The sequence below is a fragment of the Peromyscus maniculatus genome, chromosome 1, assembly GCF_049852395.1.
Source record: "Peromyscus maniculatus bairdii isolate BWxNUB_F1_BW_parent chromosome 1, HU_Pman_BW_mat_3.1, whole genome shotgun sequence".
Lineage (NCBI taxonomy): Eukaryota > Metazoa > Chordata > Mammalia > Rodentia > Cricetidae > Peromyscus > Peromyscus maniculatus.
In genome coordinates this window covers 57319047-57345660 of record NC_134852.1, presented here as the reverse complement: position 1 = coordinate 57345660, position 26614 = coordinate 57319047, and the positions used below count along the sequence as shown (strand labels likewise).

The 26614-nt window shown below is 39.9% G+C and overlaps 1 long non-coding RNA gene across 2 annotated transcripts in view; it reads left to right on the top strand.

The window, feature by feature from the left end:
- Nucleotides 1-26614, top strand: part of LOC143266991 (uncharacterized) — a 180248-nt gene that overhangs the window by 146237 nt on the left and 7397 nt on the right. The window contains exons 5-6 of one of the 2 annotated variants that reach the window (XR_013041850.1): nt 5751-5842; nt 14561-14659. This is a non-coding gene — a long non-coding RNA (uncharacterized LOC143266991). Of the gene's footprint in view, nt 1-5750; nt 5843-14560; nt 14660-26614 lie in introns of those variants that run through there. The other variant, XR_013041849.1, reaches the window with a different exon arrangement.

Genomic DNA, 26614 nt, shown 5'->3' with positions numbered 1-26614 from the left:
GAAATATAAGGTGACAAAAAGTTATTCCTGTAGAGCTACCATTTCAAGGCTGTAGAACACATCACAAAAGACAGATCAAAGCCATAAGCTAACACCCCATAATCAAACCAGCTGCAGAGAGCTCTGCAGGAACCCTTGCTACACATCAAAAGAGGGAGAAGGAAAGGGGGAAGGAAGGAGGGAGGAAAAGAGAGAGAAGGGAGATTTCAGTCAACCAAAACATATACCATGGTAGTCCCATTAGAGGGTAATGGAACTAAAAACTTCCTAAATTTGACTGAAGTCTTTGTGGAACCGATAGAGAACCATGTATTATGTTTATGGTCGTGTTTTTTGTGCATGCAAATCTGCTGTGGTCCAAATCTTATAAGTTAGGTATACTACGCAGTCCTTGACAATAATAATAAGCAGCAATGTTACTTGTGTGGGTCACTGGAAACACCAAAGCCAGCAGAATAATGATCCACATGAGGCAAGAAAGAAATCCTGTTCAACACAACTCAGTTGCCAGTGTTGGTTTAAATTTCAGGAGTCTGACACTGGGCAGTTTAAATTTTAGGCATTAAAGTACAGTACAATTTTGGAAAAAAAGTTTCTTGGTAACAATTATCTCAATCCCATGTGCACAATAAAGCTTAAGACATGATGACATCAAAAATCTTTTTGCAAAGTACATGTGACCTCTTCCATAAGAATGGGTTCTATAGCTTAAGGGCCCCGAGGATGATCTGGTGTAGTCTTATGATTGTGTAGGTCACTAAACTACAAAGCACATGTGACTGTTCCCCTAAGTATAGGTTCTATTGACTGAGGAAAAAAAGCTCAAGAAAAAGGTCTAGAGTGGGAAGAATCTGGGGTAAACATAATAGTCTGGGGGATTTGAGCGTGGCATGGCCACTCAGATAGCACAGATCACCTGGCATTTAACAACATCCACTCTCAGCCTTCTGCATGGAAAACAGATATATAGCTCCTCTATTGAGAGGATAACTCTGAATATTTAACATCCTGGGTTTTCTAATACAAACAGTTACTCATGTGCTCTGTATGAATTATTACATTATTAGCTTTTAGTCTTTCTTTAGTTATGATGTTTACTGTAATAATTATAGGTTTATGTGAGGGTCATATGAGCACCAGCCTTATGGATCCTGTCTATTGATTGAAATTTTCACTTGTATTTTGTTTAATTTTATATTATTTCATTTCCTGTATATCTAGAAGCAATTTGTGACAGGATATATATCACATAGCCATGTAAATATATATTTGGTGTTTGGCATGTTGTACCATACAGGACTAAACAGAAAATCTCTATAATGCTTTCACAGTAATCACCTTACATTTAATTTCCTAGGTAATATTCATAATTAAGTGGTAATTACTTGTGTATATAATCTGAGTGTGCAAGCATTTTGTTGAGAATTGAAGAGAACAAGTAAGAAAGAAAGAGAAGCTCCTCTAAATCAAAGTGAACCAAAAATAATCATTTTCAGTGTCAGAAATATGCTTCTAGTGTCATTGAAAGAAATGGCAGAATAGTATTGTAGAGGAAATTGCTCTTATTAAACATAGTTATACTTTCCTCAGTAAAAAGAAAACTTTAAAAAGTTATATTGATAATATACAAGATATATAAAAAATGGAAATGGATATTTTTGTGGTGTACCAACACAGAGAGTTTGATTAGACTGTACAACTGAGATTCTGTGGATGGTGGCAGGTTGAGAGGCCAATCTCACCAAAAAAACTGACAATATCAATTTTGTATTGTTTTCCAAACAGTTCAAAATTGTTTCTTTCAGTTATAAGTTTTACTATATCATTTTTTCATGTATCTTGGTCCTAGTTTTCAAGTTCCAGCATTTATTCTAGAAGATGATTTCTATTCTTACACAAGACATGTAGATGCTAATTGGGGTATAGAGAGACAGGCTTTGTATTTGATTAAAATGAATAATATTTTATGCTGAATTTCATTGTGAGATACATTTATACCTCACTACTGCAAATCCTCAGAGGAGAATTCCAATCTTTACAACAGTTCCTTGAGTGAAGTTTGTGGTGCTATTTACTGCTTAGCACTGTCTTCAGAAAAAGGAGAAACAGATACTACTTAACACAGAATTTACTTATTTCATGCACTTCAATTTAAATATTACTTGGTGCCAATGTGTATGCAAAGTATGGTAGGAGAGATTTTTATTTTTGATATATCTTGATGCAAATGCCTTATTATGTACGTAATTTATATCAAATCAAGGAAGAATACAAATCAAAGTTTGTATTTCCTTGCATTATAGTGATGCTGTGTGTTGTTAATTTGAGTCTGGGAGGCAACTGTTAATAAAACACTTTAAGAATTTACTGCCACCTGCTTTCAAAGATGGCATGTGTGAATATAGTATGTAACTTAACTAGATTATACATGTACATAAAGTTTAAAATTGAATAAATTTATATTTGCAGAAAGTTAACACAGCATATATTTATAATTAACTTTAAATGAGAATTGATAAATAACTACTTTTCCTAATTTGTATACAAAGAAGAGTTATGTAACTTATTGTTAATTTCAAACATTAAATTCTGAATTGTTCAATAAGTTGTATGCATTAAATTTTCCCAAAGAACATCAGTGTAAGATCCTACAGCCATGAATTTACAATCAGTTTCAAAATAATCATTTTCCTGGCAGGTAAAATCCTGATGTCACTCTCTCAAACATAAAAGTGACTCATAAGGAATTCAAAGGTGATTGTATTGGGGTTTAGTCTGTGAAAGTACTTATCCTAGTAATAATCTCTTTCCACATTTGGCTGTCCAACTATTGAAATAGTAGAATCAAGAAATTGGGATTTCCCTCAATCCTCTAGTGGAAACTGAGGGGCTGTCTCTGGACCTCTTTGTCCCACTTCCCAATGAGGCTCCAGTGGATTAATTTCCTTTTTCAGTGTTTCACTGCTAACTTGGCCTCTTCTTGTCTTATGGAAGAAGGGTGGCTGAGCCTGGCTCATTAGGGTGGTCAGATCCTAGGTACTGACAGGAACCAATCTGGTAACAGCTGCTGGGAGGAAGGACATGGAAGAAGAGGGGAGATTTTCCCATTTCAAAAAATGACTTTCATTGATTGAAGTAAAATTGATGGTCTGTGGAGTACACGATGAGAGATCCTGGAATACAGAGAGGTGGGTCAGGAGCCAAGGGCCTTTCCTCCTGCTAGCTTTTTATTAAGAAGGCCAAAATTGCCATCTTTCTAGGGTGACATGGGGCTAGAGTGTAAAATGTGAACTTTGTACTTTCAGGAAGACCAAGGAAGAATATTAACCTCAGTGCTCTTTGCTTTAACCTCACAGTCAGCAGGAGTTACTCTGGGTGCTGTGGAGCACAGTATATATATATATATATATATATATATATATATATATATATATATATATATATATATATATATATAGTATTTATTGTCTTCCATTTACCATTTAGTTTTATGTTCAAAGAGGAAAAAAGACAGTCTTGACTGCGTTTTGACTACTTTTCTGTTCTTCATGTTTGGATCAGGAAGGCTCAGCTCATTGTGTTTGCTGCCATTAGTTTACCCATTCCTGTTTGCAGCCAGTATAAAACTGATGCATTTTAACCTTGTGGTCTTGTTGATACTGAAATGCTACTCTAGGTTTAATTTTATCTATCCATGGAGGCCAGCTTGAAAACAAGTTATGAACATGGTAAAGATTTTTTATTACTTTGCTTAGAAATGGTCTCTGTGATGGGTTGAATGAAAATAGCCGCTGTAAGCTCATAGGAAGTGTCACTACTAAAAGGTGTATCCTTATTGGAGTAGGTGTGGCCTTGTTGAAGGAAATGTGTCACTGGAGGTACACTTTGAGGTTTCACATGCTCTAGCTAGACCCAGTGTCTCTATTCCTGCTTCCTGCTGATCCAGATATAGAGCTCTCAGCTACCTCTTCAGGACCATGTCTCCCTGCATGCTGCCATGTCCTGTAATGCTGATAATGAATTAAACCTCTGAACTGTAATACAGCTCCAATTAAATGTTTTCCTTTATAAGAGTTTCTATGTTTATGGTGTCTCTTTTCACGGCAATAGAAACCCTAAGACAGAGTTGCTACCAGAGACTGGGGTATTGTTGAATAGGCCTGACCATGGTATTATTTGGAGGAATGTGAACTTTGGGACTTTGAATTAGGAAAGCAGATGAATGCTTTAAGTGGGACTAAATGAGTCACACTAGTAGGGTCATGGAAGACAGTAGTGCTGGGGTAAGTTGAACTGTGGGGCTTGGTTCAAGAGGTCTCAGGGGAGGAGAATATTAATTTGTGGCCTAGACAAAATTATTGTGATATTTTGGTGAAGAATGTGACTACTTTCTGCTCTTGTTAAAAAAATCTGCCTGAGGCTAAATTGAAGAGCTATGGATTAAAAGCTTTGTCAGAGGAGATTTCAAGACAGCCTAGTATTGAATGTCTTGCTTGGTTGTTAGTGGCCACGCTTATGCAAATCTATAATGAAATAGAGCAAGCTAAGCAAGTAAAAATACAAAATGTACAGTATGAGGAGAAAAGGAGCACCAGGAAGTATAAACAGATTAAAGAAAAACCTTATGCTACATGGAGTAAATGGAGTAGTTATTTCGGAGAAAGGTCCCAGCTAACTAAGCTTCCAACTTGTGAAAATAAATTTAAGAAAAGGTTAGGGAAAGGCCTGGTGGTACAGACCTTTAATCCCAGCACTCAGAATTCAGAGGCAGCAGATCTCAGAGTTTGAGGCCAACCTCGTCTACTGAATGAGTTCCAGAGCAGCTAGGCTTAGACAATAAAGGAAACCATTGAAAACAGAAAGCTGGTGTGCTTGAATTAAGGGATTGTGTTCCAGCCCTACCAAGCAGCAGAACTTAGCAGTTTTGGTCATGTGATTCTGGCTTTAGAGTCCAGGATAGAGGAAAGGGGTTATAGGATCTCTGTCCATGCCTAAGGAAAGCAACTGAGGATATGAGTCAAGGGTGTTCTGAATGGAGGCCTAGAAAGGTCATTGTATGAAGCTGTGGAGTTGATGCCTGGATTGTCTTGGAGACCCCAAGATGTTGGGGATGCCAGAGCTGTGGGATACCTCCGTAGGAAACCTGATAACATGAAGTAGAACCAGCCCAAGAGAAAAAGATGCCTGTTGCAGTTGACAAAACTGAAAGGAGTTGGAGATCATAAGAGAGTTTTGACATCAGACATGGAGATGCAGAGTTTGGAGTTTGCCAACCTTGCTTTTGTCCAGCATCTCCTTGTTATGCTTCCTGTCCTCTCTTTTGGAATGATAATATATATAATCTGTGCCTTTATATGTTAGAAGTATGTGATCTGTCTTTTTCATTTTGATTTTTACAAGGGATTACAGTTAGGAAATTACATGAGTCTCGGAAGAGACTTTGAACTTTGGACTTTTAAACAGAGCTGATAGTATTATAGGCTGTTGGGACTTTCAAAGTTGTACTAAATGCGTTTTGCATTATGATATGGTTACATGCCTATGCGGGGCAGGATATGGAATATGGTGATTTGAATGAAAATGGCCCCCATGAGATCATAGGCAGTGGCACTATTAGGAGGTGTGGCCATGTTGGAGGAAGTGTAGTAATGAGGGTGTGCTTTAAGGTTTCAGATGTTCAAGCTACACCCAGTGTCACTGTCTCTTTTTCTCTTTGTCTGTCTCTGTCTCTCTGCTGACTGCCAATCCAGATGTAGAGTTCTCAGCTCCTTCTCCAGCACCATGTCTGCCTGCATGTTGTCATACTTCCCACCATGCTGATAATGGACTAAACATCTGAACTGTAAGTAAGTCTCCAATTAAGTGTTTTCCTTTATAAGAGTTACCATTGTCACCGTGTCTCTTCACAGCAATAGAAACTCTAGGAAAGTCTGTTTATAATATTATTATATCTTATTTGCATACTTACCAAGTTATTACAGAAGAGAAGACATTTAATTTTTCTCAGGAGTAGACATGTTGATTTTCATGTTTCAAATGGTACCTAGTATGTTATTAGCTACAGAGGGACAGAATATTTTTCGTACCCTTCTTTTCTGCCTAGAATTCCCTAAAAGGGTAGCAGTGATCACAACATTGTAACATAAGGAGCTCACAGAGTTTGGGGTGTTTGGGGTGGTTAACATGAAAGTAGAAGTATTCTCTTTTGCACCTCCACAGTGACTGTTTCCTTGGTTGGGCAACTATCTAAGGGAGAGTGATGCATTTAGAGTTCTCTACTTTTTAGACACTTTATCAAGCTTTGGATTTTGTGACAAGTAGCCAGAGGCTTAGACTCTTTGGACAACAATGAGAATTTTTATTTCTATTTATAAAGAAGAAAGATCCAGTGATTTTAAAACTATTGCATTCTCTGTGAATCTGAATGTCAGTAGATCACTGATACAGCTAGGGTGCTCTTCATTCCATTCATGGAGTATGGAAGTGTTTTGAATAATTACTTTCTTTAAACAGCTGATACATAATTAGTACCATTCAAGACTCATAGAGGAGATGATTTATACAAAGCAATTGATCTTGGTCCCTCAAGCACAATTTTTCTCCTTGTTGAAAATATGAGGTGTGAACCTGTTGTGATGTTCAAATATCTCTTTTCAATCCCCCAAATATTCCCACTGATAGTGCTTTATAAAAGATAAGTCTGTGGAATGGAAATTGTAAGTGACATCCTCAGTGCTATGATGTTCAGGTTTGAATCTCTTGAATCTAGGTGCAAGTTACTCACAAATCAGGCTCATTTTTAAACACTGCATTTTACATTATTGCTCAGATTTTTTTCATTGGATGCTTGGTCAGGTCACCTGCAGAATGAGATTCTGCAGAGGCTCAGAAAACAAAGCTACAATGCTCACACTATTTAGATGCAGGAGTAATATAAATACCTACAATGCCTCATGAGGAAGGTTATGTCAAGTGGTTATATTAATTGTCAATAACAGACTAAATTTCCTGGAGAAAGGTCCTCAATGTGGGAAAGAGTTGGTCCAATAAGAATTAGAAGGCATGATGGTATATGTTAGTCCACAATGGTAAGACCTCAGGGCAAGAGCTTATTACATGTTGGTGGGTCAGAGCAGGTACAGAATCAGAGTGTTCTGTCCCGTAACCATGAGGTCCAGGTGAAGATCGCATGTTCTAAAATTTCGAAAGTTTCCGCATACAGTGCCACCAGTTGGAGATTAGATATTCAAACACAAGAGCCTGCAGTCATGATTTTATATTCACACCACAACTGTGGCCAGTTGCAAGAAGACAGCAATCTCAAAAGGACATTTTAGAGCAGTGTTTTGAGATTTCAATTAGAGAGGAAAAAGAGAGCAGAGAGAATAGTATAAGAAGAGCTGGTTGAATAACTTCCCATGGCTCTATACTCTAGGGATTGTCCCACATTTAAAGGAATCTGGCCCTTGGAGATCAAAGCTGAAGAACATGCCTTCCAGTGAGTTATCTGCCTGTCAGTGGTTTCTTCCTGGATGAGCTCTTGGCAGTCTCTCCAGCCTAGAGGCACACAGTGTCTTCTAAGGGAGAAATGTGCTTTTCATTTAGCTTGTGCCATTTTTATAACCAAAGTATCATTATATATAAGGAATTTCATTCACTCATATGTGATGTGAATATTGATCAAGTGTGTATATGCAGGACTTCCAATCAGCTCTCAGCCTTTATTCATCTTCAGGGCAAAAATACAATCAGCTTCCTACTGCCTTAATTCTTCACTCACTACTGTTTTCAATGTATATAAAACTATTGGCTTATTTACCTATTTCCCAACATGGATCCATGGTGCAGAATCTAGTCACAATGACACAAATGGAGAAGGCAGAGTTTTTTCACCTTCTTAAGCAGAACACACACATATATACAGAGCATGTACACACACACACACACACACACACACACACACACACACACACACACTTCCTTCTCCTTATTAATCTTGTTACAGATTTTCTTCCTCAACTATGTCTGAAATTTCTGTCACGAGAGAACTGTTTCCTGCAGAGAATATTTGTGGAGATTGTAGCCACTTAGCAGGGAACATGAGCACAGATATATTAAGCTAATACATTTCTAAAAACTTTACTTTGTGGGGAAAAGGCAGTAGATGAAACTGTGGAGTGAATGGGCCATCAGTTTTCCAAGAGCCTGTGCAGAGTGACAGGATTAATCCTGACAGCCATGAGCATCCTTGCTGGATGGGAGGCTCAGAAACCCACTGTGCCTTCAGGACTTAGTCACAGTTGCTGTTTAGGGCAGTCTACACCTGTTCCCAAAGGGTGTACATTATTATGGTCCTTATTAACTCCAGTGGACCCACAGGCAGGCTGCCTGCCAAGCATTGGAGTCATAATTTACATGTGCTTTAGACAGCTCTTTATCACGTAACTTCTGAGTTTAAGAAGAAGAGATTTTATAGTAGTTCTGATATTTATTGGATTGCTGGATTTAATGGAGTAGGTAACAAAAAATTTTTGTCTTGTTTTTAGAAACTTTGTTTTAGATTAATCTTTTTAGTCTCTTACCACTAGAGCTTTTTGCATTGTTTGGTTTTCCAAAGAACTTGCTTGCCAAATGACTTATCATTGAAATAGACCATCTGAAATTGATCTCTATTTAAGACCTCTATGTGAAGTCTCATTGCTTTGTGTTCTTAAAGTGGCTCTAAATAGATTAAGACCTTAAACTCACACAGGGGCAATGTGGAGGGAGATGGATAGAGGAACCTCTACTATATATACACAATATAAGTATAAATTTGATGAAGTTGTTGTGTTTCCTATCAATGAAGCAATGAAAGTTCACAACATATTTCATTTATGTCATGAAGTAGTTTAAATAAGTAGTTTAAAATCACTACCCATATGAGTAACAAGTGGTTTATGAATGGTTATTGTCTCTGTCTCTGTTGTCTTTCTGTGCCTCTGTCTGGCTCTGTTTCTTTCTCTCCTCCTCCTCTTTTGTTTCTGTTTAGTTTGACATTTCATATATATATATATATATATATATATACATATACATATACATATACATATACATATACATATATGTGTATATATATACACACACACACATATATATATGTGTGTGTATACATATATATATACATACATACATACATACATACATATGCATATGTATATATCCTTTGTCCTCTAACTCTGCCTTGGAGACCCAGCCTCAAAGGCAGCACTCTGGGCTCCAAGAAAAATACAGAGTGTTGGTAAAGCTGTGACTTTTCTATCTGAGGGCGAGGGAAAAATGATAACACTCACACATTCTCTTGATGGTTCCTTTATTCTCCTTCATTCTCTCTTTCTCATTGTTTATATATCCCAACAAAATCAGGCAATATAAGAGCCATAAAAAGGTTACATTCCATAGGTAAAGGCATGAGGTGAAGCAGAGTCATGTCAAAAACTCTCATGCAATATATCTAAGCAGCCTTTCATGTGTAAGCAAGGAGCATATTTTCTCAGCCAACACTTTTACTGACAGACTGTAAATTTTAGTTATAAAGAAGGAATCAATTACTTTATTATCTATCTTGAGAGGAAATATTATAAGGACTTATAAAGAAATCGTAAACGTAAATTGCTGAAGAGCCCAAGAAGATGAGAAAATTGCATACTTGCAACCTATCTGAGTATATAGCTACTTTCCCCCCTGCATTCTTTCAAGTAGGGACATTAAAGCAACTCATGACCATGTAAACATTTTACACTAAAACTCTACAATCAGAAATCATAAATTCTAAATTCTCTTTAAACCCTAGAGTTGACTGTTGAGTACTGAGTTTCAGAAAAATGATGGTAGCGATGTCATAGATTCTCTAGTTCATGTTTGGGTACCTTATATCTTTTAGTATAAGCTCAGTTGGCACTTTCAACAATGCTTTAAATCTCAAAATATCTTTTCTGTTTGGTGTGTAGCTCCTGACTATCAAAGAAAAACCTATAGCCCTGTTTTGGGGCTATAGAGTCAAATTATTTTCTGTAGCCCTTACTAGGCAGAATTATTTGCACAAACTGAGGTCAGGAATGAATATAAAGAATTAATCATTTGCCAGCTAGCAATAATTGTGGTGTTTTGTATTTATGACATAGCTAAACAGCTCAGTTTGCCCTTGTGGAATAAAGATTGATTTTCTGGGAATGTTTATCTTAAAGACCATTAGCAAGCCCTCTGGTCTAATCTCAAGCTATTTTGAAGTTTAGTTCTACTTAATGGTGCAAAAGAAACCCGTGCCTGGCTTCTGGACTCAAATGTTTTCCTGAATCATAAATCTAAGCTGTGATATAGAGCAGCTCCTTAGTTGGCCTAGCTATAAAACATATCCTAGTATTTATTTTTATTCACCAAAACTTTGTATCAATTAGACAATAAAGCTGAAGTAGGAATCATCTTCATGACAATCCACAGATAATAATGCCCAGAATATTGGAATGTATTCATGAGATAAACACACTACAATACAGGCAGTGGGGAACTCTCCAGATCCATATACATCATATCGGATACCAGGTAAAGATTGTAACAGCAAACATGTGAAGGTATCACAGAAAAAAAGATGTTCTGGACTCTGTAGCCTTGTGGCCTTGCTTAACAAGGTAAATAGACATCAGAGAGTTTTTCTTCTTGTGAACTGACACCTCGAACCTTAATTGCCACTTTCTGTTCCTGTGACAGGGCTATCAGCACTTCCCTAAATTCTGTCAAGGAGAAGAAGGTCAGGAAAGGGCAGCTGTGACTCACAGTAAACATGAATTTCAGTCTACAGTTTCTGCCAGTGTGTGATCCATCACTAATAACCAAGTCCAGTTTAATTTCTGAGAGGAATTCTGGAAGTCTTTTGAGGTTTGAATTCCTGAAATACCTTGGAAGCAGAGATTTGGGAGACTATGGAGAGACAAGATGGCAGTTTCAATCAGCCATACCTACTTAGTCCTCTGTGCGCAGTTTCCCTTGCCCACTGAGGACACAACATTCACATACCTGCTATATGTGGTAAGCAGCTTGTCGATGGTCAGTATCTCACTTCAGTAACTGTTGAAATGCAGTGAGCAGAGCTTAGCCCCAGAGAATTCTGCTTTATCATGCATTCTGATACTCACCACATAGGCTTTAAATATTTTCTCCAATCTTTAGCAAGTTCACTCAACTTCCTTCTTGTAGAATTTAAAGACATAATCAATACATGTCACTTTCAGACACAAAGATTAATGACTTCAAGAGTTTTGGGAAATGCTACACAAACCCAGGGTTATGTGAATTTTCCATTAATAAAATATTAATATTTTCAGAATGTATAAACAATATCAACTTCTTAACTTTGTAAAGCAATTTTAAGTATTACTGTATGCATAGTACTTCTAAATATTAAATTACTTATATATAAGTGAAACATAATTTCCCTTGATTTTTTGGCATGCTATGATGAAAGTCTTCAAACACTTCAAAACCTACAGAATATGGCATTTAATGCATTTAATAACCTGAGACTTTTAATGACAATGAGACATATCTGCTTCTGGCAGCACCAATTTACCAAGAAAACGATGGGCATAGAAGAACCTCCATATAGAGTTTTCTTTCTTTATGGCAAAAGTTAACCACTTAGCAAGGAAACTTCCCTTTCCTCAATACCAGACTGAATGCTGTCCAACCTGGACCAGCAGGACACAAAAGAAAATGACTGCTGAACTTTGTCAAGACAAAGTAGGACAGTCTTTCAAAATTCCCAGCTTCTCAGGAATGTCTATCAGATATGTTAGACCTGTAGGCCAAAGATAGATGCCCCAACATTACCAAGGAACTTTGTACAGGCAGCCAGATATCCTTGTTATTAGGTGATGAATCTTTGATGAATCTAAATACTAAGTAGTTAAATGTATAGTTTTCTTTAGTTATGATAAAAGGTAAACTAGATACAAAACTTTAGACACACGAAGATAAGATAAATAATAAAGTATTTTCTCTAACTTTGCCAAATACAAATGGACTGGATATTGTAACTGCAATTCTTACTTGATAACTGTTTTTGTTGTATGTAATTTTACAATGTCAAAATTAAAACCTTCTTTTAATTAGGCAAAAAGGAGGAAATGCTGTGTAATAATTCCTTTCTACACTGTGAAGATGTGTTGCTCTCATTGTTAATAAAGAGCTAACTGGAAAATAGCTATGCCGGAAGAGGTTAGGCAGGAGAGGAAAACTGAGAGTATTCTGGGAAGAAGAAGGGCAGAGTCACATGATGTGGATATCCAGATGCAGAGGAAGAAGATGAATATGCCATGCAGAAAAAAAGGTACTACCACATGGTAGAGCATAGATAAAAATAGGGGTTATTATAAGTTGAAAGTGCTAGTTAGTAACAAGCCTAAGTTATTGGCTGAATATTTATAACTAATAGTAAGTCTCTGTGTGGTTATTTGAAAGTGGTCTGACAGGATGAGAAAATATGCCTACATTTTTCCTTGGCATTCAGAGCACCAACTGAAACTTAAAAATGACATTGATGAAGACCAAATTAACATGTAATAAGCCTTGAATAAACTAATGGGTTCAATACTTTGTTGGTTTCTTCTTTTTCCACATGTTACAGGGGATGGAGTCCAGTCTTCAAGCATGGACTTTAAGCACACACTCTGTCCCTGAGTCCATTCTAGTCTTTCTTCCTTTATTCTCTCAATAGCTTCTAAAGTACACACTATTAGTATCCCCAGATATCAGGTAAAAGGTGCAGGATGGTCAGCACCCTCAGAGACAGTATATTACCATGTTGCAAATATGAGAAACTTAATTCCACTGCCCCCTGCTTCCTACATACATGGTTATTATGGATTTCTAGGAAGGGGAGTGATGAGGCTGAATTTCCATGTGGATGAGAAAGGAAGATAAACCTTATCAATTCTATGTCCTGGGTGGGAATATGGACTCAATTTCTTGTATATAGCTATTTATACAGAGTAGAGCTAAATCCTGTTTATGGGGAAGGAATACTCTCTGGGGGCAGAACAATACTTTATTTAATCCAAAAGGTGTCAGAGTGAAAATTCCAATTCTGAAATGAGAAAAGGAAGAATCACAGTCATCAGATATCTCCCAAGTCTTCTTCCTCTCTCTATTCTTCATCTTTCTCTCATCTTTTCTCCCTTCTTTGCCTTTCCTTTCCTCCTCTCCTCTGCTTTCCATCTTCTTATTGCTCTCTCACTCTATCTCTTCTCCCATCCTCTCCTCCTGTCTCTCCCCTTCTCTATGCATCCCTTTCTCCCTTATAGGACATATGGACCTCTTCCTCCCATTCTTAGCCATTACTGCTATCATTGTCCTCCCCTTAGATCTTGTCTTTTCTTTTCATAGTACCAATCACCTTCCCTTGTCCTCTCTTTCTTCTCTTCCTCTCATCCTCTCATCCTCTTCCTCCTCCTCCTTCATCTCCTTCTTCTTACCCTTGTATATGTACCTTCCTCTCTCTCTGTCTCACTCTCTCTGGATGTCTTTCTTGAACATTAACCTAATGTCACAAAGGAACCCAATAGTAGAAATGAGAAAGAAGAAGAATCAAGAATAAAACAGATCTGTTCTGATCAATCATTGTGAGTACCAAGTAGGGGATGTGCTAAAACCAGGGTTCACTAATTCCAGTGGAACAATGTCCAGGGTACAAAAATTGTTACAAAACAAGGCAGGATATTTCATTGTTTTTCCAACACTAGCTCTGCTGAGAAATTCAAAATAACATGACATTGTGAATGAAAAGTTATGACACTCATATACAGTGTCTGGTGTAGAATTTCTTCAATATCTGGCTCTTGAGGATTTGTTTTAGGAACCCAGCTGTGGTGCCAGCACATCTTTTAAGAGAAGATGGTGTTCATTAGAATGTGCACCTAAAAGGAAGGCTTTTATAGCAATTTAAGCAAGTTTTATAGCAATCAGTTAAGACAGTCTGAGGATATTATTTACCTTTTAAAGTATCCTGAGCCATAGAGCATTTTGCTCTTGTACCTTTCATACCTGAACCCTTTATACTCACTCTTTATATTTAGGGGAATACACCACTGCAATTGCTTCTAGCAGCATCTTCTGGTAGCAAAAATGTGTGTGTAAATCCACACTTAACAAGAAGGCTGTCTGGGTTGGATGGGTCTGAGAAGACAAAAGAAGACAAGAATTCCCAGTGAGCTCCATGCCTGATCCACCAGGGAAGGCAGTCCCAAGAAGCTTCATGAACTGGCTCCCACCATGATTTCCCAAATCATGACAGGAAAACACTCCAGTCTGCTAGGGGGAAAAGGAAAAAGGGACAATTTCTTTTGTCCTTCTGATCCATAAATGTCCAAATAAACTGAAGTTCTCTCAAACACTTCTTAGCTGGTCCCTCACTGAGGACAGCTCCTTTTATTCATTCATGCCTAGTTATACTTGATATCGAAATAGCAACCATTCCAAGTTTTGTCCTTCAGCTTCTAACTTTTCTCTGCTTCCCTTCTGCCAACAGCAGACTCGGATTCCATCTTCACCAAGAATTCCTACTTCAAACATCAGTTCAACAGTCACTCTGGGCCTTCAGCTCCATGCCTTCAATCCTGCCTCTGAGATCTCCCTATGTGATCTCTCCATATGTGAAGAGGAAATCCTTCTGCCCTTCGGATGTTGTACTGTACACACTACTGTCACATTATCTTACCCCTCTTTCCTTCCCTTCCCTCCACTCTTTCACTGGCTCACTAGATGTAAACACACAACAGATAACTGTATGTTAGAGTGGGGGAGGAAGCTTGCAGATGTCAAGGCAAGCAAGTCAGATATAAAAGTCATGTATCTATACATTGCATTTCAAGACACATGCAGTGCTGAAGTACTGATACCATGGAGGGGGGCACACTTGGGAGATTAATTCTATAGAAACCAAAGAAGAGATGGTTAGAGCAAGAGGGGGATCAATCTCAGAGGAAGGAATTTGGAAAGCAGGACCAAGCTCTTGGCAATTTCCTGTTACCTTCTCTAAGTGCACATAGATGACTCCTTAAGGAGATATCGTCCATGTATGTGCACTAGCAAGAAAGTTATATTTTGAAATGTCAAGCATTTGTAAAACTAAAGGAAATTGAAGAAAAAAACTAAAATCAAAAAAACAAAATTCAAGTAAACAAAACCGTGCTTAAACCACTTCCCAGTTCCTGTACATGTCAGAATTTTGTTAATCAAGTTCTGCAAAGAGCAGCCTTGTCTCTCTCTGTTCCCCTAGGATCTAAGGTCTGGATGTAAGCTTCAATATGACAGTCCTAACAGACTTCACAATAGCCATAAACTTCATTAGATAACTTCTTTTCAAGCCACAGTCTTCTCTCGTAGCACAGATTGTTGCCAAAGTCACCATCCAGCAGGTCCACATTCCTGAAGGCTAGGCTTCCAGGACTGTGCCAGTACACCTTTCCATTGTAGATGTAACCAACTGTCTTATTAAATAAGAAACATAGAACCAATGTAAAAGAGAAAGCCAAGAGGTCAGAGCTCAGAGCTAAAACCTTACCCTTCCTCCTGCAGTGGTCCTACCTCTTCGAAAGAGATCTACTTCTTGTGTGTTTGTCTTTAATATAGTCTTTCTATTCTGCCTTCTCATTGATTGTAAACCCAAACACGTGACTGCCTCGTCACTGCCTGTAAGTACAGCCCTCCAGGTCTTAAAGGTGTGTGTCTCCAATGCTGGCTGTATCCTTAAACACACAGAGATCTACCTGGCTCTGTCTACCAAGTGCTGGGATTAAAGGCATGTGCCACAACCGCCATGCTCTTGCTATGGCTTTAATAGCTCTGACCCCTGGGCAACTTTATTTATTAACATACAATTAAAATCACATTTCAGTACAAGTAAAATACCACCATATTCCATGGCTTCTTTAAACCTTGCAGTCTCTTCCCACCAAGGTCTAAAATTCATTAGCCAACATCCTCCAATGAGCTCCAGCTCCAGCATGAGATCTGAATCCTCTTCCTGCCAGAACCTGTCCTTGGGTCACATCTTGAATTATTTCCCTGCTTTCCCTGTTGTGTGGCTTCTGTGAACCCCATAACCATTTCTCCTATAGCCTTGTGTCTGTCATCCCTCACTATGTTTCTTCTCTCCTCATTAGATCTCGTCCTCAGTTCTCATCACTCCCCATTTACCAGATTTTCAAGTCCAGCTCCATGCAGAAGCTTTCCAGATCCCTCTCCTGCCTTCACCTGGCTTCCCAGAACCTCCTTCTAACTGCCAGCAAAGGTTACAAGATGTGGTATCTCACACTGCTTTCAATTACACAAGGTAGGACTGAACCCCACTTCCAAAATCAGTCTTCCTCTAGATGCCCTACTCATGCTTATGAGAGGGTCACTGCCATCCCCATGAGCCCAACTCCAAGCCTGCCCTGTCACAGCCTTGACAACCTCTATTCCTCAGCCCCTGGATCTCTGAAATGCCACATTTCTATGCACATGGTCATCACCCTCTCATCATCATTGGAAGTGAGCAGCTCTCAAACATTAACTGACTTCCCCCATTGCACCTAGCCTTACAACTCCTTCAATTTACATTCTGGAGTCTGGTTTGGTCACCTCATCATTCTGCCCAAAATTACCTGAAGAGTTCTCCATTTTTTCAAATCACCACTATTCTTACTGCCCACACTGGACAATTGGAAGCATGGCTCTGAATGGTCATTTCAATACAAATCTGCCATCCTTTTCTGATACCAACCACAAATCCCAAAAAAACATGCCACTGACTGATGCAAGACCCCTCCTCCAGGAACTCTCTTTTGGCACCTCTTTACAAGTCATCAAAAGTCACCTCAAGTGGGACCCCTCTTCCTCTGAAACCCACAGTGTCCTGTATTTTCCTCCTGACGAATAGAATTCACTCTGCCTCATGGGAATTGGTGCTCATTTTCTGTGTCATCACCCACTAGCGTCCAGGCACTGAGAGCCAAATTTCTATCTGCCATGGTATATTATTGTTAGGTAATCAATAAGAATTCATGCAAGTGAAGCATGAAGACACAGAAGACTGCCTCATACATCAGTACTTCCCAATTGTGAGTACAAAAGTACTTGCCATCTCTCAAAACCTAGAAATAACCAACTGATTGTGGCTTATACCTGTGCCATTCCAAGAAAAGATGCTTGTTCTGTGAGTTTCACGCCTTGGAAATTAGAGAATTGTTCAGAAGAACTCTTGTAAGGAAAGAAATGTATATCCTTGAAGATCACCACAAGCTTGTCCAAATACTTGAAAACCTTTCATGATGGAGCTCTTTAGGTGTGCACAAAGCAAGAGCTTTTTCCTAAAGACAAATATGCAGTTATTAGAATAAACTCTTTTGACTTAGTTAAAATAATTTTAGGTACATAGTCTCTACACTATGTTCTCATACATTCTGGGGAAGCATCCATTCTCCACTCACTCACAAGAATTGGAACTTTGAAGAATTACTTTGAGTAAGAGATAAAATTAGAAGAGCTGGAAATACACCAGAAAATGTGCCTTTGACTCAAGGCTAGAACACTGGTGACTGCTTGTACTCAGAGACAGATGATGTGGAATGGATTGACTCTGTACAGAGAAAGAAATAGAAGTGTGTCACAGGGAGATCAGTTTGCTTACATGAATCCAACCTAAGGTGAGAAGCCCCAGCTCTTCTTGAATAAAAAGGAGTTCCTCCTCGTTCTCAGCATAACAATAATCAGGCTCTCCATTCTGCACAGGGATTATAATATGAGTGACATGATATTCTTCCCTTACCTGACAAGAGAAAACAACTTGTTACAATTCCCTGGCACTGTCAAACCCACTCTCTCACAGCACAAGTAAGTGAAGACCCCACCCCAGTGAATGACTCTCATCCTTCTCCCTCACCTCAGTGTTTCTCCACTTTTACTGCCCCAGTGCTTTGCTGTGCCGGAGACAACATATGAAAAGCCTGACGTGTTGCCAGTGGAATCTGTGCTGGAGATACCAGAGAATGAGGACATCAATCCCTCTGGGCCTGCCCCACCAGATATTCTACTAAGCCTGCCTTCTGTGGGCCAGCGAGAAAACAACCCTTGTTTTCACCCATCCAATTGTTACTGGTTCTTGTAATCCTCCTCTTCTATTTGCTCTCTATGGTTTTCTTTCTCTCTCCTGCGGTGGTTTCCATGAAATTAGAAATGATATTGAAATTGTGTCAATGGCAGGAGTTAAAGCTGTTATACAGGTCATGGGGGAAACCCAGAAGGCTGGTGGAGAAAACTGTAGATGGAGTGACATATAGATAGGATAAAAGACAAGAGTTGTCCAGAACTAGTTAGAAGACAACTTGGTGAATTACAGAGAGATGAAGAAGGACTTAAGCTGACAGGAAACTGGCAGTCTGGTACTTTAAACCATTGCTTGTACTTCTGTGCTTTCTGAGAAACTGCAAGTAGATGGCCTCTGGGGTGATTACCTCAGATGGTCTGATAATTATTAATCTGCAAAAGAATAAGCTGGTATGCTTTGGCTTTCTTCCTGGGAACTTCTATGTGCAATCAAAGGGCACGGGGTACACTTTGCTGATTTACAAAAAGAACTTTTGAAACTATTGTGGAGAACTCAATCACCTGTTGACTTTTCTCACCCCCTATTTCCTTGTATTATTACAATAAAAGACTGGGGTTGAGTCAGATCAGGAAAAGGAAGAGAAAACGCACATCTCCAGATCTGACAAGACTTGTCAGCTTGACCAACTCCTGTGTTCCAGTTTTTTCTTGTGCCTGCCAGACATTCCCGCCCTTTGAGACCCTCGAAACTGCTGAGTCTGGACCCCGGCATTGCTGGGTACTCTATGAAGGCAGAGATGATAAGATGAACCTGATATGATGTCCCTCTTAGCACATCCTGGCCTAGGTTCTTCCCTGCAGCAGCCAGTAGGTCTGCTCTGGGGTCTCGAGGTATTTAATTTATTATTCCAAGGCTTACCACAGAATAGGTGGTCAGACAAGGCCACAGAAGGAATTGAGTCCTCCTCCTTTTAGAATTAGTCAATATGCCTGTCTCCATGTCTCATAGCTGACATTCTGCTTGCCAGCCTGCCTGCTTTTACTTCAATATCTCACTCTGTATATGAGCCAGGTTTGAACTTGTAGGAAGCCTCCCGCCCCAGTTTGCCAATGACTGGGGTTACAGGCATTAGCCACCACTAGAGTGAAAATTTCTAATTATAGCATTGAAGCAAATTGTTCAATTCAAGGGACTTTGAAAAGCAACCAAATGCAAACTCATCAAATTCAAGGTGGCCAGGCCTTGCCATCCATGGTTCCTTCTGTGGAGTGATATGTATGGACACAGCCCCTGGATATGTTTTCTCGGAGTCATGGAAAGCAAAGGGGGAAGAAACAATCTGAGATCAAGAAGGAGTTTTCATATCTTTACCAGGGTACCACATAAGACACCGCATGTTTCTAGTCCTTTTTTGGTATTGTTCTTCCTTGCAGAATGGAGGAACTGATCCCATAAATCCTTTGGAAGGACCACAGGGCAGAGGCCTTAGGAGTTCTGAACTGCAATGGAAAAGAGAGAGAAATCTGAGGTTACAGGGCCTGGTGTCCCTGAGCAGAACTCAGCCTGGCAGCCTAGAGGAAAAACATGAAGTCATCAGCATTCCCTCCAGCAGCACATTCCTCACTTTCAGGACCCATGATAGAACCACACAGCAGGCAGGGATTTTCTTCTCCAAACTCTGGCCACAGGTGAGTGGGAGCTGTGAGAGTGGACTTTACCAGCTTGAGTGGATGGAACAATATATTTCTAGGTATGACTATGAGTTGGTTGTAAAAATACATGTCCATGTGAGTTCACAGACTCAGTGGGCAAAGTCCCCTCTCAACTCAGGTAGGTAACATGAAGGCACATGGGAGATAAACAGGACAAACAGGCAGAGAAAATGTAAACTTCCGCTGTGTCTCTCTGGATATAAACAAATCTTCTTTATCTGTGGTACATATGTCCAGGTCTGCTGGCTTCTAGACTCTCAAGTCTGGACTTACATTTCCCTGGGTTTGAGACTAAGTCTCTAAAAAGTAGCTCCATTGGTCTGTGCCTTTCAGACATAGACTGACTCAAATTATTAATATTCCAGAGCTTCCATATTGAAGAAAGACTGTTGTGAACATGTTCAGCCATGTAGACCACTGTATTCAAGAGCTCTGAGACCAAGAGAAACCCTATCAAATTTTAATAGGTTGCATACAGGATAGAAATGTACAGAGACTTATCTCAAGGTCATAATACCACAGCTTGTCTCCAATAGGGCATGTTGTAAGGATTGGTAAGATCCTTGAGACCCCAGAATTGCCAGGCAATCCATATTAACATACCACCTGGAGAAACTGCAACCCAAGACTCGAACTGTGAGTGAAGATGGTACAGAAATCTGTCCTGGGCAGATTTCTTGACTTATCTTGAACCAGTAAGCCCTTTCCTAATTATTTCTCCAAGCCCAGTAGGAACTGAACAGCATCCTCCTGCTCCTTCATTATATTATTTGGAAAAGATGAGGATCTGAATTCAAACAAGTTTTGAGGAAACTTGTCTGGGTAAACTAAGTTAAAGGTTATTTTGACAAGACAGATGGCATGAAGGAACCAGACAACACTCATCACACAAGGTTCTGTTACCACAGCAAAATGGATCCGTGGAAGCAAACATCTGAGGACGTGGACAAGGGAAAGGAACATTCTCTGTGTTGCCCAGTGCTCTAGACCTCAGACACCTGTGCACCAGCACCGCCTTACTTTACTGGAGAGCTGGAGTCTCAGTTTTGTGTGGCTGACCCAGAGGCAATGGGAAACACTTATACACAAGTCATTTCCAAGTCATGGACCTGTGGTGACTCACCTGGGCTTCTCATCATTTTAGTCTCCCCACAGTGAGTATCTGCTGAAGTGGTGGGTGTTATCTCCTCAAAGGCTTCCTGTGGGCCACAGACCACTTGTTGTTGAACAGGTGTGCTTCCTACTGAAGGTTCTTCAGCCTTTGTAGATGTTGATGTCAGCCTGGGGCCAACCTCTCCACCATACACAAGTCTATGCAGAAGAGAGATGAATTTGGGCAAGTCTGGGGAGTTTTGTCCATGATCTCTTCTATCCTCCCAGAATGCCTTGTTTCTTGCCTCTTCTTCTTTTCTTTTCTTCTACAGAAAGAGAAAAAGATCTAGGCTAATTCTTCAAATCCCAGAAGAAAAAGCTTTACCAGGAAAGAGATGAACACTGTGTAGGTCTGTTTAGGTCTGACATCTCAGCATAAGGTCCATGTTTACCTTCATAACACTGGTGCTATGGAAAACAGCCACTTAGTCAGTTCCTATATAGCCATCTTCAGTAAACACTAAGACTCAATATTATCAGCACCATACTGCACTTTGCATGTGTGTGTGTGTGTGTGTGTGTGTGTGTGCCCGCGCGCGTGCATGCGCATGCACATTGGCTTGTCTGGATAAAGTGCACGTGTGTTCAAGTGAGTGTGGAGCCTATCCATTGCATCACAGACTAGTGAGCTCCAGTCTTACACTATGTTGCTGACTCAGATGCAATGGGGACCACTTATGTACAAGTCTTTGCCAAGTCATGGAACTGTGGTGACTCATCTGGGCTTCTCACCATCTTAGTCTCCCCACAATGGGTGTCTGCTGATGATGTGGTGGGGGTTATCTCCTCAAAGGCTTCCTGTGGGCCACACACCACTAGTGGTTTAATAGATGTGCTTCCTCCTGAATATTCTTTAGCCTTTTTCAATGCCAATGTCAGGTTGGGTCCCACCTCTCCACTCCTGTCTTTATCACTGCCACCCACTAGCCTGTTTAAAAGGAAGCACCATTTTCCAAATGCTGTGGAGTTTTGGAGGATATTTCTTATATCCTCCCTGAAGGGCTTGTTCTTTGCCCCTTCCTCTTCTGTCTTATTCTACAGAAAGAGAACAGGATTCAGGCTAATACTTAAAATCTCATAAGAAAAAGCCTTGTCAGCAAAGAGATGAACAAAGCGTAGTTCTGTTCGCATCTGACATCTTAGCATTGCATTCATGCTCACCTTCATAACCCTGGTACTATAGAAAACAAGGACCACCCCCTTACTCAGTTGCTGTATAGCTGTCTTCCATATGAACTATCTCTCAGTCTTCTTTACGTGTGTATGAGTGTGTGTGTGTGTGTGTGTGTGTGTGTGTGTGTGTGTGTTTGTGTTTGTGTTTGTGTTGGCTTGTATGGGTGCAAGAGCATGTGTGCTTAAGTGAGTGTAGAGCCTGTTCATTGGATCATAGACTCACTGAAACAGCACAACACAGTCCCAGGACATAGGCTGACCAGGTGACACACAATCTTCCAGCCTCCATGCTCACACACTGACTTTATATGCCAGGTAGCCTTCATGCTCCTTGGTATATATACTGCTTTAGGTGTTTGCTCTTCAGGTTCTCAGCTCTTTTGTAAACCATATTTACAGTCTGCAGTACAAAACCCCAGAATAGGGAATTATAATGATTCTAATGTCAGAAAAGAGGGAAAGAAAACAAGTGGGGAGAGGCAGCAGTATCTCATGCATGACTTGAACCCCACTCCCTGACATCCCTCTCCTCTGCACTGCTATGCTGAGGCTACATCAGTTCCCATCTTACCCAGGATTATGATCTGTGGCTTTTCTCTAAGTAGCTCCCTGCTTCTCTGAAGATATTAGGTAAGCCACATAGACAATGAAGACACACCCTGCAGATTTTAGAGCTTCTTTCAGGGGCAAGAGAGTTTCGATATTCTGGGAGATTTCTGAGGTTCTTCACAAGGGGTCTAAAGGAGTAGAGCAGAGTGACTAAGATGTACAGAAAAGTTCCAAATGTCTAATTGAGGTCCTGAAATAATTTGATCTCTGCATGCAGGGTCTCAGGAATTCCTGTAGTGAGAAGAGACACACCCTGAAATCCCACAACCCTTTTCCTCCCAGTATTCAGAGAGAGAAAGACCCTCACTCTTCTATCAGCTGGTACATTCAGCAAACATCAGCTATCCAGAAGTATAGCTAAGCTGCCATGGTGCATGATTGTCAACCCGGCACTTTTGAGGCAGCAGATAGAGTTTGTGGATCCACAGAAACTTGAGAAAATGGACCATCCTCCTGAACTTCAAAACAGGAAACAGACAGTGGTCTCTTTCTTCCATTCCCAATAACCATATGGATCTTTGCTCATACAGCACCTTAGTGTATTGTTTCACAACATCACCTCAGAGAGCATTAAATAATGACAGGAGAAACTGAGGATGCTCAGAGGTAGGGGAGCTATGCTGTGGAAACTTAGAGAGATGCTGCACCCAGGAAGTCTACTAACCTGCTTCAACCCTCACATCAGGCCAAGAATCAGGAAAGATTCACAATTGTATCAGAAACTTTTCTTGAGTGGAGCGTGTGATCAGAAACTGAGCGTGACAAACTGATGTCTGGGAGGACACATGAGTGCCCTAGTAAGAGTAATTTGTCTTTGGAAGGGAGAGGAAATGAGAGGGATATTTACTATGATCTCAGGAGACTGCCTTCATCGTGCAGAATACCAACAGTGGAAAACAAACAAACAAACAAAAACCCCATGTTCTAGGCATTATACAACTTGGGAAATGTAAACTGTGGTACCTGGGCTTATCTCTAAACCTGAGCTTTCTCTTCCTCTATGGAACAGGAAGGTGATGTACCTAACCAGCACACACAGTCTTCTGAAGATCAACGGAGTCATGCCCAGAGAACTCCTCTCCAGTGCCTGAGCTCCTTTGAGTCACATGCATACATCTCCTTAGGTTCTGTTGAACCAAACTCAGGGCTAGGTATGACTGGTGGGACCTTTACTATCTTTCCCTTCCTCAAACACACAACGTTCTTGTCATTGAGACTATAGGAGCCATTCCCTGGGGACAGCTCTGCAATCTTGTATTTATTCTGCCTACCCAAGTATGGCGAACAGCCCAGGGACTGTATTGAGCAACTCCAATTGCAGATGGTCCATAGTCCTCTGGTAACTGTGTAGCTACAGGAAAGGCTAACCTCTTTTCTATACCAATCAACAGACTACAGGATGAAGGGAAGTGGTGTCTGTGTTCTGACACCAACAGCTATACACCTACAACTGGCTGCCTGGGCAGAGATAGTGCAGTTAAAACATCAAGGCCGACACATCCTGTTTACCCTGCCAACTCTTTTGTCTAAAAGCTGGGCCCTGTGGGCACATGCTCAAGAACTCTCCTACTCATGAAATCTCTTATTTGTGATACCACCACCATTGTTCCTCATGTTTTTGAATAGTAAGGAAAAGCACATGTGTGAGCTGCCAGAAGTCTGATTAAAAGATGACTTTGTCAAGTTCCATAAGGTCAACAAGGGTGAGAATCATGAAGAAAAGGACAGGATGAGTGAGGAATCAGTGATGGGAAAGGAGATGAAAAGTGCAGGTTGTCTCTTTAAAATTTTGTAGCTGGAGTTTTCTCTCCAGGCCCTGCCAAGCCCCGGCAGTTCAACAGCCCACTTATAAAATAAACACACAGATGCATATATTGCTTACAAACTGTATAACTGTGGCAGGCTTCTTGTTAGCTGTTCTTATTTCTTAAATTAACCCATTTCTAATAATCTGTGAGTTGTCACGTGGCTTGTGACTTACTGGTACCTTACATCTTGCTTGTCATGGCGGCAGCTGGCAGCTCTCTCTCCCTGCCTTCCTGTTCCCTCAATTCTCCTCTCCGTTAGTCCCACCCATACTCCCTGTCTGGCTACTGGCCAATCAGTGTTTTATTTATACAGAGTGATATCCACAGCACTTCCCCTTTTCTTCTTTTTTTCAAAAAGGGAGGTTTTAACTTTAACATAGTAAAATTACAAATAACAAAACAATTATCAAGAAATAGAGTTATTCTAATACTAAAGAAGATATCGTATCTATCTTGTATTTGTGAGTTTAAGGTTTTATATCTAATTATTTTTTATCATAACTAAGGAAAATGAACAAGGGAATCCATGGCTGATATGTAAAATTAAATTAAATTATAAAATAAAAAAATATGATATATCATAAATGCTTCTTTGAGTCTTTGTTCTTGCAAGGCTGCTTCCATTTTTACCACATTGTTCTCCAGTTTGATTTAAGATTCCCAGGAAAGTTTGTTAGTGATGTCAATATTCTGCCCAAGGAGCTTAAAAACTGAAACTGCTCTTGGGTTGGGGGAATTACATCATTATGTCTGTAGATGGCATTACTGTTCTAAGACAGAAAAGAGAAAATGGGGAACATCAAACCCATGTCCTGCTATCCTGTTATGCTGTCATCCTGCCTTTCCAGCAGTCTAGAACATTGTGTGTATTTGTGTGTGTGTGTGTGTGTGTGTGTGTGAGAGAGAGAGAGAGAGAGAGAGAGAGAGAGAGAGAGAGAGAGATCTTTCCCTAAAGAAATCAGAGCAAACAAAACACCATATTGATGATTCAGCTCAACAAATTTAGTGAATAAACCCAGCTTAGCATCCACTTACTATGGTAGTTACATGGTAGAGTAGAGATTAGGAGATGTGCAGCGCCTGAAAACCCTGTGAAGGAGCTCTTAGGTAACATTTAACTTAAGGAACAGACCTGACACTTTGAGATTAGCATTAGAAGACTCTACACAGCTATGAGTGGTTGTGCACACATCAGAGGGTTGTAAATAAGCATTAACCCAGCAGTTACCACATAGGCTTCTCTCGATATTACCAGCAGTTAAAAAGCACCCAATTAGACAGCACCCAAGCTTGGAGGAAACTCTACTTATGCCTTCCACAATGCAATCCCAGCTAGAAGCAAAAGGATTTGTGATAGGGTGCCCTCAGTCATTTAATTAGAATCTATGACACTTAAGTCTTCAAGAGCAATTTAGTGACATTGAACAAGTAAAATTCAGTACTGATATTTAAAGATTCCAGGAACTAAGGATGAGAAGCTGCAGAAGGAAATAAACCTTTGAGAACTGTGAACTCCATTGCACAAGCCTTTCTTGAACCTTTTATAGGGAGTCAGGGTGTTTGAGACTTTGAAAGCCAGAAGGACCTGGACAGATGTAATGCAGACAAAGAGACCATGGATGTCATCCCAGACTAATATACCCATCAAAACTTTCAATCATCATAGACGGAAGGAACAAGACATTCAAAGACAAAGCCAGATTTAAACAATACCTATCCACAAACCCAGCCCTACAGAAAGCACTAGAAGCAAAATTTCAACCAAAGGAAGTCAGATACACACTCGAAAACACAGGCAATAGATAAAACCACAACAGTAAACCCCAAAGAAGGGAAGTACACACACACTACCACCAAAAATAACAGGGATGAAGAATCACTGGTCATTAATATCCCTTAATATCAACGGACTTAATTCACCTATAAAAAGACATAGACTTAGAGAATGAATACAAAAGCAGGACCCATCTTTCTGCTGCATACAAGAAACACATCTCAAATTCAAAGACAGACACTACCTAAGAATAAAAGGCTGGGAA